The 13,303-nt window shown below is 40.8% G+C and overlaps 1 long non-coding RNA gene across 1 annotated transcript; it reads left to right on the top strand.

The window, feature by feature from the left end:
- Nucleotides 1–1,294: 1,294 nt before the first annotated feature.
- LOC138113386 (uncharacterized) lies at nucleotides 1,295–12,673 on the top strand. Its single transcript, XR_011152128.1, has 5 exons — nucleotides 1,295–1,373; nucleotides 3,309–3,480; nucleotides 4,183–4,305; nucleotides 10,500–10,639; nucleotides 11,649–12,673. It is a non-coding gene; the product is annotated as an uncharacterized lncRNA (long non-coding RNA).
- The last annotated feature ends 630 nt before the right edge of the window (nucleotides 12,674–13,303 follow it).

The raw sequence follows: 13,303 nt of genomic DNA, 5'->3' as shown, positions 1-13,303 counted from the left end.
AAGAGCTCAGGAACAACTTCTCTGTTGGTGCCTGAGTGAAATACTCAACATGATAAAATGGAAACAATCCCTGTCCTGTTCACTGGTCATAGCTGTGGTTCTGGAATAGTCAGTAGAGCTGAGCTGGGGGTGAAGGGGAAACAGATGTCTTACCTTGCTTCCCTACCCATGGAATTGCTGGTGAATGTTATAATTTATTTGCTTGCATTACTCTCTTTGCTGACTGCCAGCCCCTCTGATTTTCAGACAGAACATCTATGGCTAATGAGGTGGACATGTTCCCCAGAGGAATGCTATTTCTTTCTTCTGCCTCTGGGTAGTCTGGAGGTCTACCTAGGACAGAGCAGCAGGAAACCCTTCAGCACTGAACAGCCCGACTGTAGAGGATGTGCCCAGTAGTGGCTCTAGACAATGTGCGAACAATGAGATCACAACAAACCCCTAATTTAAAGGGGTTTTCTTCAAACTTCATGTGCTTCAGAAAACTGTAGGGCAGCCTGTACTGTTCATGAACATACATTGATTTAAACAGAAGCTCTGTGTTCAATAAAAAATAATGGCTTTTGTTCCATAAGCTGTGCTTGCCTCTTTGGCAAAGCCACTTAACCCGCACTCAAGGATGGGCAGGATTTCCTTTGGCTGACTTACTTTATACTTTTTGGCTATGGAATGGGTGTAGGTTTCTAAAATGAGAATGACTGACACTTTCTTTGCACATACCCAGCCAGGCTCTAGAATTCGTGATGGTGAAACCATCGATCTCAGTGGAGTTTTTCCCACTTACTTCAGCAGTGAGTTTGTCTTTCTATGCATGTAAAGGTACAAATCCCAGAGTGAATTCACCTGGACTTTTCTTGTTCATAAATGAGCACACATAAAGTGAATTTAGAGGAGTCAGTCCATTTTTCTTTCCAGAATAAATAATTATGTCCTTTCACCCAAAAGTTTCAAAGACATGTCCAGAACTTAATGCTGTCTGTCTAGTAACAATTGTGACAGATGCTGTGGAATGGTTGGATTATCTGGAATCACAAATAGAAGTTTCCATCCAGGAATTTCCTTTTCCAAACAGACACAAGATTCAATAGATAAAAACTAGAGAATAAAAGTTATCATTCTTATAAAGATTACCCAACATTCTAGTCCAGATCTTGCCATCAATGTTGTTAAATCTTCAGCCTCCTGTCCCCACATGAAGAAAATCAGATGGGAATATTTATGGCAGCTGTTAAGACAAGGCAAAAGGCACCCAGCTGCAATTCTGAATGGCTTTTTGCAGCTGCACATGGTGGTGCTGAGACGGCCTTGATATGCTGCCTGGTGTTCCCAAATTAGCTCCCAGTAAAGAACTTAAGCCTCTAAGCTGAATGATGGTGAGTGCCTCAGTGTTCTAACTTCTGCTTATCCTGGGAATTGAGGTAAAAATGTCTGGCTGCTTGGACTGTGAAAAATACGTTTTGCCGTTGAAATGTGTCTGGCCTAATTATCTTGAGGCCAACATTCCCAGCTCCAAAGCGATGTGATCCTCCTAAGGGTGTCATTTCAGACATATCCCCTTCCCTATGAAAGGGGAACTGAGGATCTGAGCCTCATATAAACAACAGTGCATCGCCCTATGGCTAATGCTGCTGGAAGAGGGTCTTTGGTATCTGAGAGCTTGAATCTCATGAGGAAAATTTGGCTGTTTGGCTAACGTCCCATGCCAATCAAGTTCACACAGGCTGGGAGGAATCTCTCACAGCTCATGACTGACCATGAAGAGGAACATTATTGTCTAGGAAAGGGTGCTGTGCTAGACAACGATGCATGGCCAAGTTCGATGAATTAATTGGATGAGGAGCAGCTTATTCAGATTTCTCTGGAATATTTTTATTCTGCAGACTAAGGTAGTCACTTTCCATGATGTTCTAAGCCTGTAAATTCCTTCTGGCCTCAACAATATTTTTATTATTATTATTTTTAAGCATGTAGACTAAACACGATCCATACATCTTGGAGCTGCCCAAGCAGTTCTTTCCCTTGCGTTGGGAAAACAGGGCCCTTTGGATTGTTTATAGCCAGCTCTGTGCTTTGGATGGCTGACTTTGCAGGACCTCTCTTGCTTTGGGTGACACAAGGGAGGCAGTAAGAAGGTCACTGCACCCCCAGCTTGCTGTGCTTTATTCTTAGTGATTAAATGAGCACTACACATAAACTCTGCTGGGACAGCTAGTCTCTAAGGGGACAAATTCCAGTTTTGCACTGAGTGGCTTAAGTCCAGAGTCAGTTTACTGAAATCAGCAGAGTTATTTTGGATCAGGACTGAAAAGAACGTAGCCTAAGGTCAGAATCTGAGTTGAATAATCCTCAGAAGCTGCAGAGACTAGATGGTATTTACTTGGAAAGCCAAGGCATATCTGAAGATATTCAGACTTGAGCTGCCTGACCTGACACAGCTGAAAGCAGTTCTAGTTCTCTAGCTCCTCTCTAGCAAGAGACTTACAGCTTCTCTGCTTATCAGCAAGGACATTGATCAGTTCACTATCTCTCTCCGAGGACTCTTATAAGGACTTTCACAGGGTCCCTGGGATCATATCTTTTTCTGGTTATGGCAGTGGGGCTGGTACAGGACACTTTGAGTACTGTGAGCAGTTTTGGGCGCCACAATATAAAAAAGACATCAAGCTTCAACATCCTCACAAAGGGAAGCAGAAGGGCAGGAACTGATCTCTTCACTCTCGTGCCCAGTGACAGGACTCAAGGAAACAGCATGAAGCTGAGTCAGGGGAGGCTTAGGTTGGATATCAGGAAAAGGATCTTCACCCAGAGGGTCGTTGGGCACTGGAACAGCTCCCCGTGGAAGAGGTCACAGCACCAAGCCTGACAGAGTTCAGGAAGGGTTTGGACAATGCTCTGGGGCACATGGTGTGACTCTTGGGGTGTCCTGCACAGGACCAGGAGTTGGACTTGATGACCCTGATGGTTCCAACTCAGCATACTCTAAGATTCTATGATTTTATGTTCAATGATGGATAAACAGAATCTTAGGTACAGACGAAGGGACTGAATATGGATGAATGAATAAATGGAAGAGGAATGGACATAACAGGAGAGAAACCAAAACCTTCCACAGTGCCTTCAAAAGGCTCTATTTGACATAAATATAATGCTTCTGCCCCTCAACTCCCACTCCTCAAACAGCAACAAACAGTGGAGGGAAGGATTTTCAATTCTGCAATAATGTTCATGATACACCTTAATAAGAAGCCATAAGCTGAGTTTTATGTTAACCTTATTGTTCCTTGCCTGGTATTTCTCTTTTTTTTTAGGAAGGCCTCTGGATTTGATTCAGCAGTGTTTGGGCAACTTCTAGGTCTTATCCCAGCTCTATAGCTAGAAAACCTTACACAGTCATATTAACTCAAGAAAACATAACTTGGCTTCAAACTCTGTCCCTCCTCCTCACAGGGAATGGTCCCAGACTGCTTGAAAAAGTAGGAGGTTAGTAATTAGAAATCTATCATACTTATGTATATGCATTAAATTAATACTGTTACATACACTCCCACACAATACATTCAGTAATGTTTGGTTGGAAGTTAAACTGCAGAACACTGATTTGATTTTGGTAACATCAGTTCCAGCACGTCTTCTCCAGCACCAATCACTCTGCCCTTTAAGTTTAGCCCTAAGAATCAAGAAATCCTACATCAGTCTTCAGCTCCACCACAGTTTTACCAGGTCACCTCAGAGTAACAGTTTAATATACAAGGATCTGTTTTCTCATCTGTGATACTTATTCTCAAACTCCTGGTAGGTTTGTCAGCATGCTGGATGTGCAAGAGTCACTTAGTTTTTGTGCTGGTACAAAGGGCTTTGCAGATTAAATTTGGCTATGGCCAGACCTCATCTAGAAACTTCCAAGCAGGTGAGATTAGCTAAATTATGAGTTCATAACTGGATGGCAAAGAGGTTTCCTTCTTGTGATTCATTACACATCCTTCAAAGCTCACTCCTATCTTTTACTCAGCTGTTCTCAGACTTTTCTGAAAAACTCATGAAGTGGAAAATGACACAGCAAATCCGGTTGAATGATTTCCTTTAAAGGCCCTTTAGAAACTCTATTGCATGTTACAAACAGACAGCAAGACAAGATTGCAGAAACTTTTTTTAAAGCTTTTTGTTTCCTCTCTTCATTACCAGGACCCCCTTTTTCTTGGCTATTCACCCTCTGTGGTTCAGGAAAGCCTGGGCTAGAATCTCATAGGAAGGAAAAAAACAGCTCCTTTGGATGCAGTGGGGACAAACAGACAGCCTTCTCAACAGGTACTTGCTTGGTTCCAAAGTAAAAAACCAGTATTTTAGACATTCTTTAAGTAAAATGTTTTGAATGACCAGAAACTACCTTTAAAACATTTTTCAAAAATTATTAAAACCAAAAAATTGGTAAGGATTTATTTTTTAGCAATAATGCTCACCTTTTAATTCAAGTTTTCAGTGTAAGACTAACCAAAATCCTTCATTCAAGTAAAACCCATTCTTCTATTCTTATGGTGAAATTTGGTTCAGGTTCTTAAATTACCACTGATAATCCCTATTTAGGTAAATTACTATTTTTTAATTGTCTAAGAATACTTTGAATGGCTTAATAAAAAAAAGTACTAAAAAAAGACTTGAATGGAAACAGGCCTCATTTGCACCTAGGTATAAGGTCTTTATATTTTGGCCCAGAGATTCAAAATAAAATGCTTGCAGCTTGGTTTCTAGATTTGTATCAAACACAACTGGCACATGTATTAGTACATGTTGTATCTTTATATATCAGGCCAAGTTTTGTAGGCGTTCAAATAAGAACATTAACGTGTATTTGAAGCACGTATCTTAGAAACCTGTCTGCATTACTGTACTCAAAACCAATTCTCTCGAGTTTATGTAAAAACAAAAAAGTTTTCTCTTCTATACCAGTTAGGAGAGAAAAATCAAAAAACATCAAAGACATTAAAGCAGAGGGATGATTTGTGTCAGTTTTGGAAGATACAACAGGTAAAGAGTGAATTCCAACCCAGAGATCTAATATCCATCCTATTTCAAAGGTGAAGATATAGGTCACCAAGTTTTGCTTAAAAAACGTTATTTATTTTTAATAAAAAACATTCACTCACTGGCCTGTTAGCTTGGCAGCCACTGCTTAATGCTGTCAACTGGAACATGTGAGTTTGTGAATAAACTCAAGTTCCCAGGACCTAGGCTGGCAGAGGCTAAGTGCTTTTTGGAGATGCTGCGTTTGGGTCCCTGGAGAGGGGAAAATGGCTTTAAAGCTCTTCAGGGATAGGAGATTCATGGGGTCTGGTTACAGTAGGTTCCCTTATGTCTCATTTGTGTGTGCCTTCCTGGCTGGGCAAAAGGGTATGAGTTGATGAGACCATGAAGGGAAACAAGGGCAAGGAACTACGGGGTTTTTTCTGGACAGCAGAGTTTGGGGTCTAGATGCTGGGCTTTTTATGCCAGACTGTGAAAGAGAAAGAATAGTTCTTATAAGAGGGAAATGATTCAGGGCTACAAATAACTCTGGGATGACTGGCATCTTAACCCTGTGTGTGCTGTCACAATTGGAAACATTTCTCTGAACTGCCGATCTCATCTCTGTCTGAGACCACAGGTGGTGGAAAGTTATTCTGTCATACTGTGACATTAAAATTCATGACACAGATTTTAAAAAAATTCTGCATTTTGAACGTTACTTTGTGTTGTGTGGTTCCCATCCCTTAGAATCCCAATCAAGATTCACTACCTTGTTATGTTAGGGACTCCCTGGAGTCACTGGGTAGAAAATGATTGGCTCAAACTGAGCACAGCACTAATGTGAAACATTGAATTCAGTTCAACCACATTGCATTGAACCACTTTTCAGTAAGCTGTGAAATTCTTGCTGGATACTTCTCCTGAATGGGACTTTGGTCCAACCACAAGAAACTCTCTGAAAAGAGAGGCTCTCTCTGCCTTTTTCTAGGTCATCCAGCTAATTGCATTAATTTTCAACTGTAGCCCTGTCTGTAAAGAGGCAGCAAAGACAGGGATTGTTTTTTGCCAGGATGATTTCCCAGTCTCTCTTTTGGAAGAGCCATCTGGACTCCAGTTCATATTCTCAGTGCCATTTTCCTGGGCACCTTACCTATTCCCGCTGTTGGGTTTCTGTGGCAGTGAAAATTTCTGGCATGACTCTCATAATGTTAACATTAAACCCATCAGTTGTACTTGAGGCAACCCACACGTCTTCCTTTCTGATGCTAATTTGGTTTCCTCCCTGGAAGTCTAAAATATCAAAGCTAATCCTTTGCAGCATTTCTTTAGAACAGCCATTCTAAAATGGGGCTGGACACCATTTCTTTCCAACTTCTAGTGCTGATGTTCCAAGTCGCTCATTATCTCTCTTCCTCCTCCCCCCCACTCAGTGGACAAATGGAGTCTTTATAAGAGAATAAAAGAATCCAAATATCCTTTGGTGCCAGCTATTAAAATTAAAATCAAGTTCAATCCAGACATTTCCCTTCCTATCACATTCAAAGCCTCCCTTCTGCAAGGATCTGCTCTTGTGCACACTGTTTCTATGCCTGTAACCCACAATTACAGCCTCTGAGCTCAGACTGCTTGAGAGAAGTGAAACCAGAAGGGACATCTTGCCTGAAATTCAGTAGCACTGAGGTCAGCGGCTTTGGGCCTTAACAGAATATCACAAAACCATTTTGGCTACTTAGTGGCAGGAGCTGAGTTTCCGAGGTGGGTGAGAGAAGTAAAACACTTTCCTATAAAAGCCAGCCTCTGAGGCAGGAAGCAGGAGACAGGCTGAATGGATTGCAGCATTGTGCTGTGGGATTTGGTTGGGTTACCCGGAAGGAATTGGCCTCAAAACTGGCCCAATGCATCTTGCAGAAAGATTTCGCCACTAACACTTTGCAGAATTACATCTACCAATTACTGGCTGGTATTTCCTAGCAGAAGTAATTTGTACTTGTTTTTTCCCTTTTTAAAAAAAAGAAAAACCACCACCAGCCTTTCCAAGGGAACATCAGAGTGCTTTACCAATAAAGCATTTTCTTTCCTTCAGGGGAAAAAAGCATCCTTCTATTTCATATAGATTTTACATGCATTGCAACACCCTTTTAACTTTTCCAGGCTTAGATTACAGTGCCTCTAGTCCTGGCATTAAAGCTGATTTACACCCCATAGTAAAGTAAAACACTGTCAGATTAAGAGCTTTGAAGGCCTTGGCTTCATGGAGGTTAATGGAGTGCATCCTGTTAATGTCAGCTCAAGGATGGCTCAAGGGAAAATGGAATAATATTAAAACAAAGCAAATTACAGGAAAAGTGACACTTGGTAGTTTTGTGAGGCTTATTCTTGGGACAAACATCAGAATGTGCCCTTTGCCATATATGTTATGCATTCCTCAATTTGTTCTGAGATGACAAACTCTATATTCTGACATAAAAGGAGATTAAACCTCCATGTAAATATTCTATTCAAATACTCACTCAAATACCCATAGTAATTGCAGTTCTGGAGGCCCACTGAGGACTTGTAGTCAATAAGATGACTTTCTGAGAAAGGTTCTGTCACAGACACTTCATCATCACATTTAGTATTTGCTTCTTATGTAAACAAGATCATGCCCCTGTCTCCTGACTTTTGCACCACCTTTTATATTTCTTCACCTCAGAATAGAGCCTGAGAGACTCTGCTGGCCAAAAAGTAAGCCTTTATTAGTCTCTTACCTCCTATAATATGTGCAGTCACCTTACAACTGAAGAAATTATGTCACTGGAGGGTGACATCTCCAGATTTGATGAAAATTTCTGTTTGAGTTGTTGGAGAAGAGATAGAAGGAGAAGATATTGTGCCCACAGGACCTCTTCTTTGAACATGGCCATTCCATGGAAGTAGTTTGCCTGTTTCCACTGCCAGGCAGTAGAAATATTATAGTCTTCAGACAAGACCTACATATTCTGTAAAATGCAGATTCTAAAGTATAAAAGACAGTATAAACAGCTTTCTCCTTGTTTATGTCGTGTCCTATCCCTCATTTCTTCCTCTCCCTGTCCCTTACTTTTGATGTCTCTCTCCAGTGATACCAGTTCTTGAATTGTGAGATGACTGACAGGGGAAGGCTGAGAATGCTCATATTGATCAAAACTTCCAAACTCACTGAGCAGTCTAAGAGTTAGCAAACCTGGCTACTCTCTTCCTGCTCAGATTCCCTGAGAGTTTTCATAACAAATTACCAGGTTATTCAGATATTTTTCAGTACCTGTCTTTTGGTACTTTTGCTGCTCAAATGGGTGTGAAAGCAGAGTCAAGGTAGTAGATATGTCTACCTGCTCTTCTATCTGTTCTTCCAGTATACTTTTTCTTATTATTAATGGGGCAAGCTTGTAAATGACAAGTTCTTATCAGTCTCATAACTCAGTTGATTCTAGCACATCCATGCTGTAGCCTCTGCTTTTATCTCTGAAGTTCTTGTGTTCTTCAACAGTTCTTGTGTTCTTCAACAGTTTGCCTTGTCCCTGTTATTTCTTCAGCAAGGACACTGAATGGAAGAACTGGGCACTGGCAGGTCCTGGTCCTTAAGCACAGATTACATTCTTTTGACATATCTAAGGAGCAGTGTTATGAGCAGGAAGGTTGTAAAATTAAGTAGTGTAAGGAGGGAAAATTCGATGCATTTCCCACAAAGCCTCAGCAGATGGTGGGAGTCAGATTGATCTGGATGCATCCAACTGATTGTTAGTCTATTTTCCAAGACAGTTCTTCTAATTTTCACTTTTTAGAGAGCAAGTTGGATTTATCTGGAGTCTCTCTTTCTCTCGTAGATGAGTCACAGACATGTATTTTTATGCATACACTTTGGTATTAATCAGCAATTTCCCTTTGATTCATTCCTTTTCTCTTTGCTCCTCATTAAATGTTCCAGCAATTGACTTTGTGTTCAGTCCTTGTTTGTCCAATCCTACAAGCTTTGGCATTCTTTTACCTGTTGAAAGGATGAAACCTGTTTCATGCTGGAAACTGGTAAATTTGGAGAGAACCTAACAAAGAGTGAATTTAAAATTAATCATGTGGCCAAGCTGCCCAATCACAACAGATAAAAATCCCAGCAACAAATTGCCCATGAACAGAGAAGGGAAAAGGATTATTTATTTTAATGACTTCACAGCTGGACTCACACAATATATACATTTGAAAGCAAAAAATGAAATGCAAGTCATCCAAGAAAGAACCTGCTATGAATCATTGACAAAGAAATGTATTTGCAACAAGGAGTCTCAAATAGCAAAATTCTTGCATGAGGCAGCATGTTTCAGGTTCAAGTCTTACTTGGAACCAAAGCTTTCGAATGAACCCTTAATGTAAAATGGAGAAAAAAACCTGCCATGCCTTCAGCTGCTTTATATTTTTGGGGCAAGACATGGGTATTAAATCCCTCCCTTTCCCTGATGTGTCTGGTGAGTTTTTTGGAATGTTGACAGTTTTGCAAAATGGCTGTCCTTTTCATGTCTTGGGGAATGTCTGGGCAAAAGTGACCAATCCAGTACAAGCAGTGCAAGAAGAATGACTAAAATCCTGTACATAGCTGTGAACACATAATCTAGGCTAAGTCACAGACCTGGCTTGCCAAATGGGCATGAATGAAAACCAACTTCTCTTCCTGCTTTCTCTCCAAGCAAGTTTGGAGGAAAGATGATCTGTTTAAGTCTAGTCTCTTTCCTTGAGCAGTCCCTTGTTCAAAATTAAAATTAAAATAATACCAGTGTGCCAATATGTTTACTGAAAAACCCTGCATGGCGTAAGCACAGTGCAGTCTAGGTGACTCTGCCAGAGAATCTGCAAGGAAAGCCACAGCAGAGTTTTCCAACACCATACACTGCCTACATGCTCCTCCTAGAGTCTCTGGCCCTACAGAACCGAAAACTCCCAGTTTAGATTTCAACCAAACACATTTCTCCCATGAAAGCAAACTGCAGCAAATCAAAACCATTTTCGGGTGGGCTGGGGCAACGGAGTGTATCTAGAAAGAAGATGGGGATAGAGGTTGAGTCTTATTTCAGGTCCATTTCTAAAACCTGATGGTCACTGTGAAGCCCAGTATGCTTTTTTTCTGCATTGGGAAATTTTTTCCCCAGCAGCTTAGAGGACTTTTCTGGGAATGAGAGGGCACTGGGGTGAAGTGCTGCAGCTTTAATGACAAGTTACCCGAGCTTTCTTTGTTAGTGTGATATATTTGCATTTTTACAGAATATTTGCCACACTCTTCCATGAGGCATTGAAACCAAGCTTTCAAATGCTGAGTAAATCTTTATTCCTTTTACATGCCCAGTTTAATCTATTCTATCAGCACTGGCTACATAAAGACATAAATCTTCACATGGAACAGTACAAAGCCACCAGCATCAATTTGTAATTTCTGATGGTTGAGCTGCAACTGCCAGGTGTCCAGAAGTTCATGCACTTCATCTTTTCCTTAGGTTTCATATAATAAAGTGAATAATTGAGGTAATCAATCTGGGGGGAAAAAAAAAAAGAAAAAAAGAAGCTGCACCTGTTTTGCTCACAGCAGAATTTGAAGAGTAGAATCTACTGGCTAGAGACTACAACATCCTGGTTGGTAAGACACCTTGATTGATTTAATGGGGAATGCAAACATGTTGAATGTTCAACCATCTCTCCAGACCTGCACCAACATTTGTCATTGTAGATCTGCAGAAAAGCCTCTCATGAGGTTTCAGCTCCTCCGACTGGGGAGCGTGACAAGAAATCATGGGAAGAATCAAGTGTGATCCTTTCTAGTCCCAGCCTTCTAACTTGGCATAGAGCAACTTTTAGCTACTACAAATATTTGCTTTATCAGAGAGTAAGATTTGAAGAATTTAGGATGTTCAAGAGAAGAAATGTTTCTAAAATAAGCATCTTAACAAAAGCGCTCTTGAAGTAGTCTGGATTATCTCCTCCCCCCTCCTATTTCATGTCTTCCTATAAGAAAACACACCAAAGGGAACAAGCCTGTATTGGGAGTGGCTTCCTCGTGGTTTTCAGACAGTGGCTGTGGGTAACCAGTAGCTTGAAAGAGGAGCCCATGGGTAACGTGCTGAGGAAGTCACCCAGGATGGATGTGAGAGCATTTCAGAGAGTCCTCTTCCATGCCGCCTGGTAAACCTGACAAGCTGGAGCCAACACTACAGTACACTTGGGTCTTTAATTACTCTGGATAAGTTCACACTAGTAAGGGAAAAGGCGGGATGGGGGGTGGGCATGAACCATGCATCAGCCAAATCCCACTACCTTTGGATGTACATCACTATCTGCCATGGGAACTGAAGGAGCAACTGGCAGAGGTAGTATGTTGTTACTGTACAAGAACAGATGGTTAAAGGGAGATGTGATACATATATGTCTCTGATAGCCAGAAAAAATATATGGATATTCAAAATCCTGGCTCCCCTTCCTGATGCTGGGAGGAAATGTGGCTCAACACAATCAATCACTTAGATTTAGTGTGCAATATTTCTAAAAGGCATATTATCTTAAAATGGATCTAAGTTTGTACACATCTTTTTAAAAACCTTTCCACAATCTTATTTTTAAAATGTGTAAATGGTCTCTATCTGTCCCCACAGGCACTGATATTGGGCTGACTTACATGGAAAACTGAAAAAATGAGTGTGGTGCTGAAGTGCTGCGGCTTGCTAAACCAAATCGAGCAACGCAACAAATGAGGAGCTGAGACTAACAACCATGGCCTTCCATGAGGCTGGCAGCTCACTGCACTTTTCTATAGCTCAGAGAACAAGTTCTGCTGTGACCACCTATACTGCTGGGGTTTTTTGTGGTTATGTCTTTCTGTTTAGGATTTCAACTCATCTTCCTGCCATGTAAAAAGTTTATAGTACAGACTGGCACTTTTCAGAAGTGCAGAGACTTTGGTGTTTGGACCACATGCACATTGCCATGTCCATGGATTTAAACCCAACATAACAGCATCTCCTCCTTTCCCAGTTCATTCCCTCTCAGGTTTCCTCCTGAAACCCTTAAGAATTTAGACTGTTTCAAGAAAAACAGGGAAAAAATGTCTGGTTTAGAAGAGTAATTTATTTTCCTCCATCTCCTTTTGCAGAAACGGCCAGACTGTTAAAACATTAATTACCAAAAAAGAAAATACCCCACCAAAAAAATTCCCCCCATTAAAAAAAAAAAAAAAAAGAAGAAGCCTGAGGCAGAGCATGAACACGGAAAGTTTCAGTCCAAATAATTAAAATTTGACAAAGCTATAAATCCATGAAGAGAAGAACTTCCACTGGAGACCGTTAAGAAAAGTTTAATTCCCATAATCTTATTCTCAATGTTAATTACATAATGCATTAATGAATAGGTAGGGGTTGTTATTCACAGAGGTGGATTTGGCTTACTGCCCCTTAGGAATTCACTCTCTCATAGCAGCTGCTGGAAGAAATGTTATCTGCTGGGCAGACACTGCTGTGTTGTTTGGAACTGCCAGAAAGGAGTAAGATCCCATGTAAGGTTATGAACCCCTTTTCACCTTGTGTTATGCATCATCAATCTTTAAACATGATGTTCCTGTTCACATTCAAGCAAATACCACACTGCCATAAAAGTCTCTTAAAAAAGTATAATAAAATCATGAAACCAGTTATAAAAGTAGTGAACAGAGAAGATGTTTCATTGTAATAAGCTCAAATGAGAGATAATGATCTAAATATCTCCACATTTTAGGAAAATGTGCACCTGGAATCTATCCAGAACTTTCACAATGGGCTGAACCAGCTCCTTCAGACTCTGGGAAAGTTCAGACCCATGTTCCCACTCTCTGGCTCTGAACCATCTCAGCTTTGATCTTGTGTTTATTTCATCAAGTTGCACACCACTGCTCTCCTGTTGCGGCTCAAGTCAATTCCATCATTTAAGAAAAGTGCTACAGAAGGTGTGGGGAAAAAAGGTTTGTGGGACCATCTTTGTACTCTGCTCACCTCACACACACACACACACACACACACATAAAGTAATAAAGAATATTTTTAAAAAAAGAGAGAGAAAGAGGAGATGGCACATGATGCCATGTGAGCCATTTTCCCTAAGATGTGTTACTGCAAGGGTGAAATGCTGCCATCATGAGATTTATTAACTTTCAGTGAGAAGTTATGGGCATGAAGAGGGGATTTCCCCACGAAATTTTGTGGTTTAGTGTTATGCAGGAATTAAGACCCTATGTGTTCTAATGGTCACTGAGAGCTTTAAAGACATTTCAGCATGCTCA

Source organism: Aphelocoma coerulescens, chromosome 7, assembly GCF_041296385.1.
Source record: "Aphelocoma coerulescens isolate FSJ_1873_10779 chromosome 7, UR_Acoe_1.0, whole genome shotgun sequence".
In the NCBI taxonomy this organism is placed as follows: Eukaryota; Metazoa; Chordata; class Aves; order Passeriformes; family Corvidae; genus Aphelocoma; species Aphelocoma coerulescens.
The sequence above is the reverse complement of the archived record's forward strand: the minus strand, read 5'-3'. Positions and strand labels throughout refer to the sequence as shown.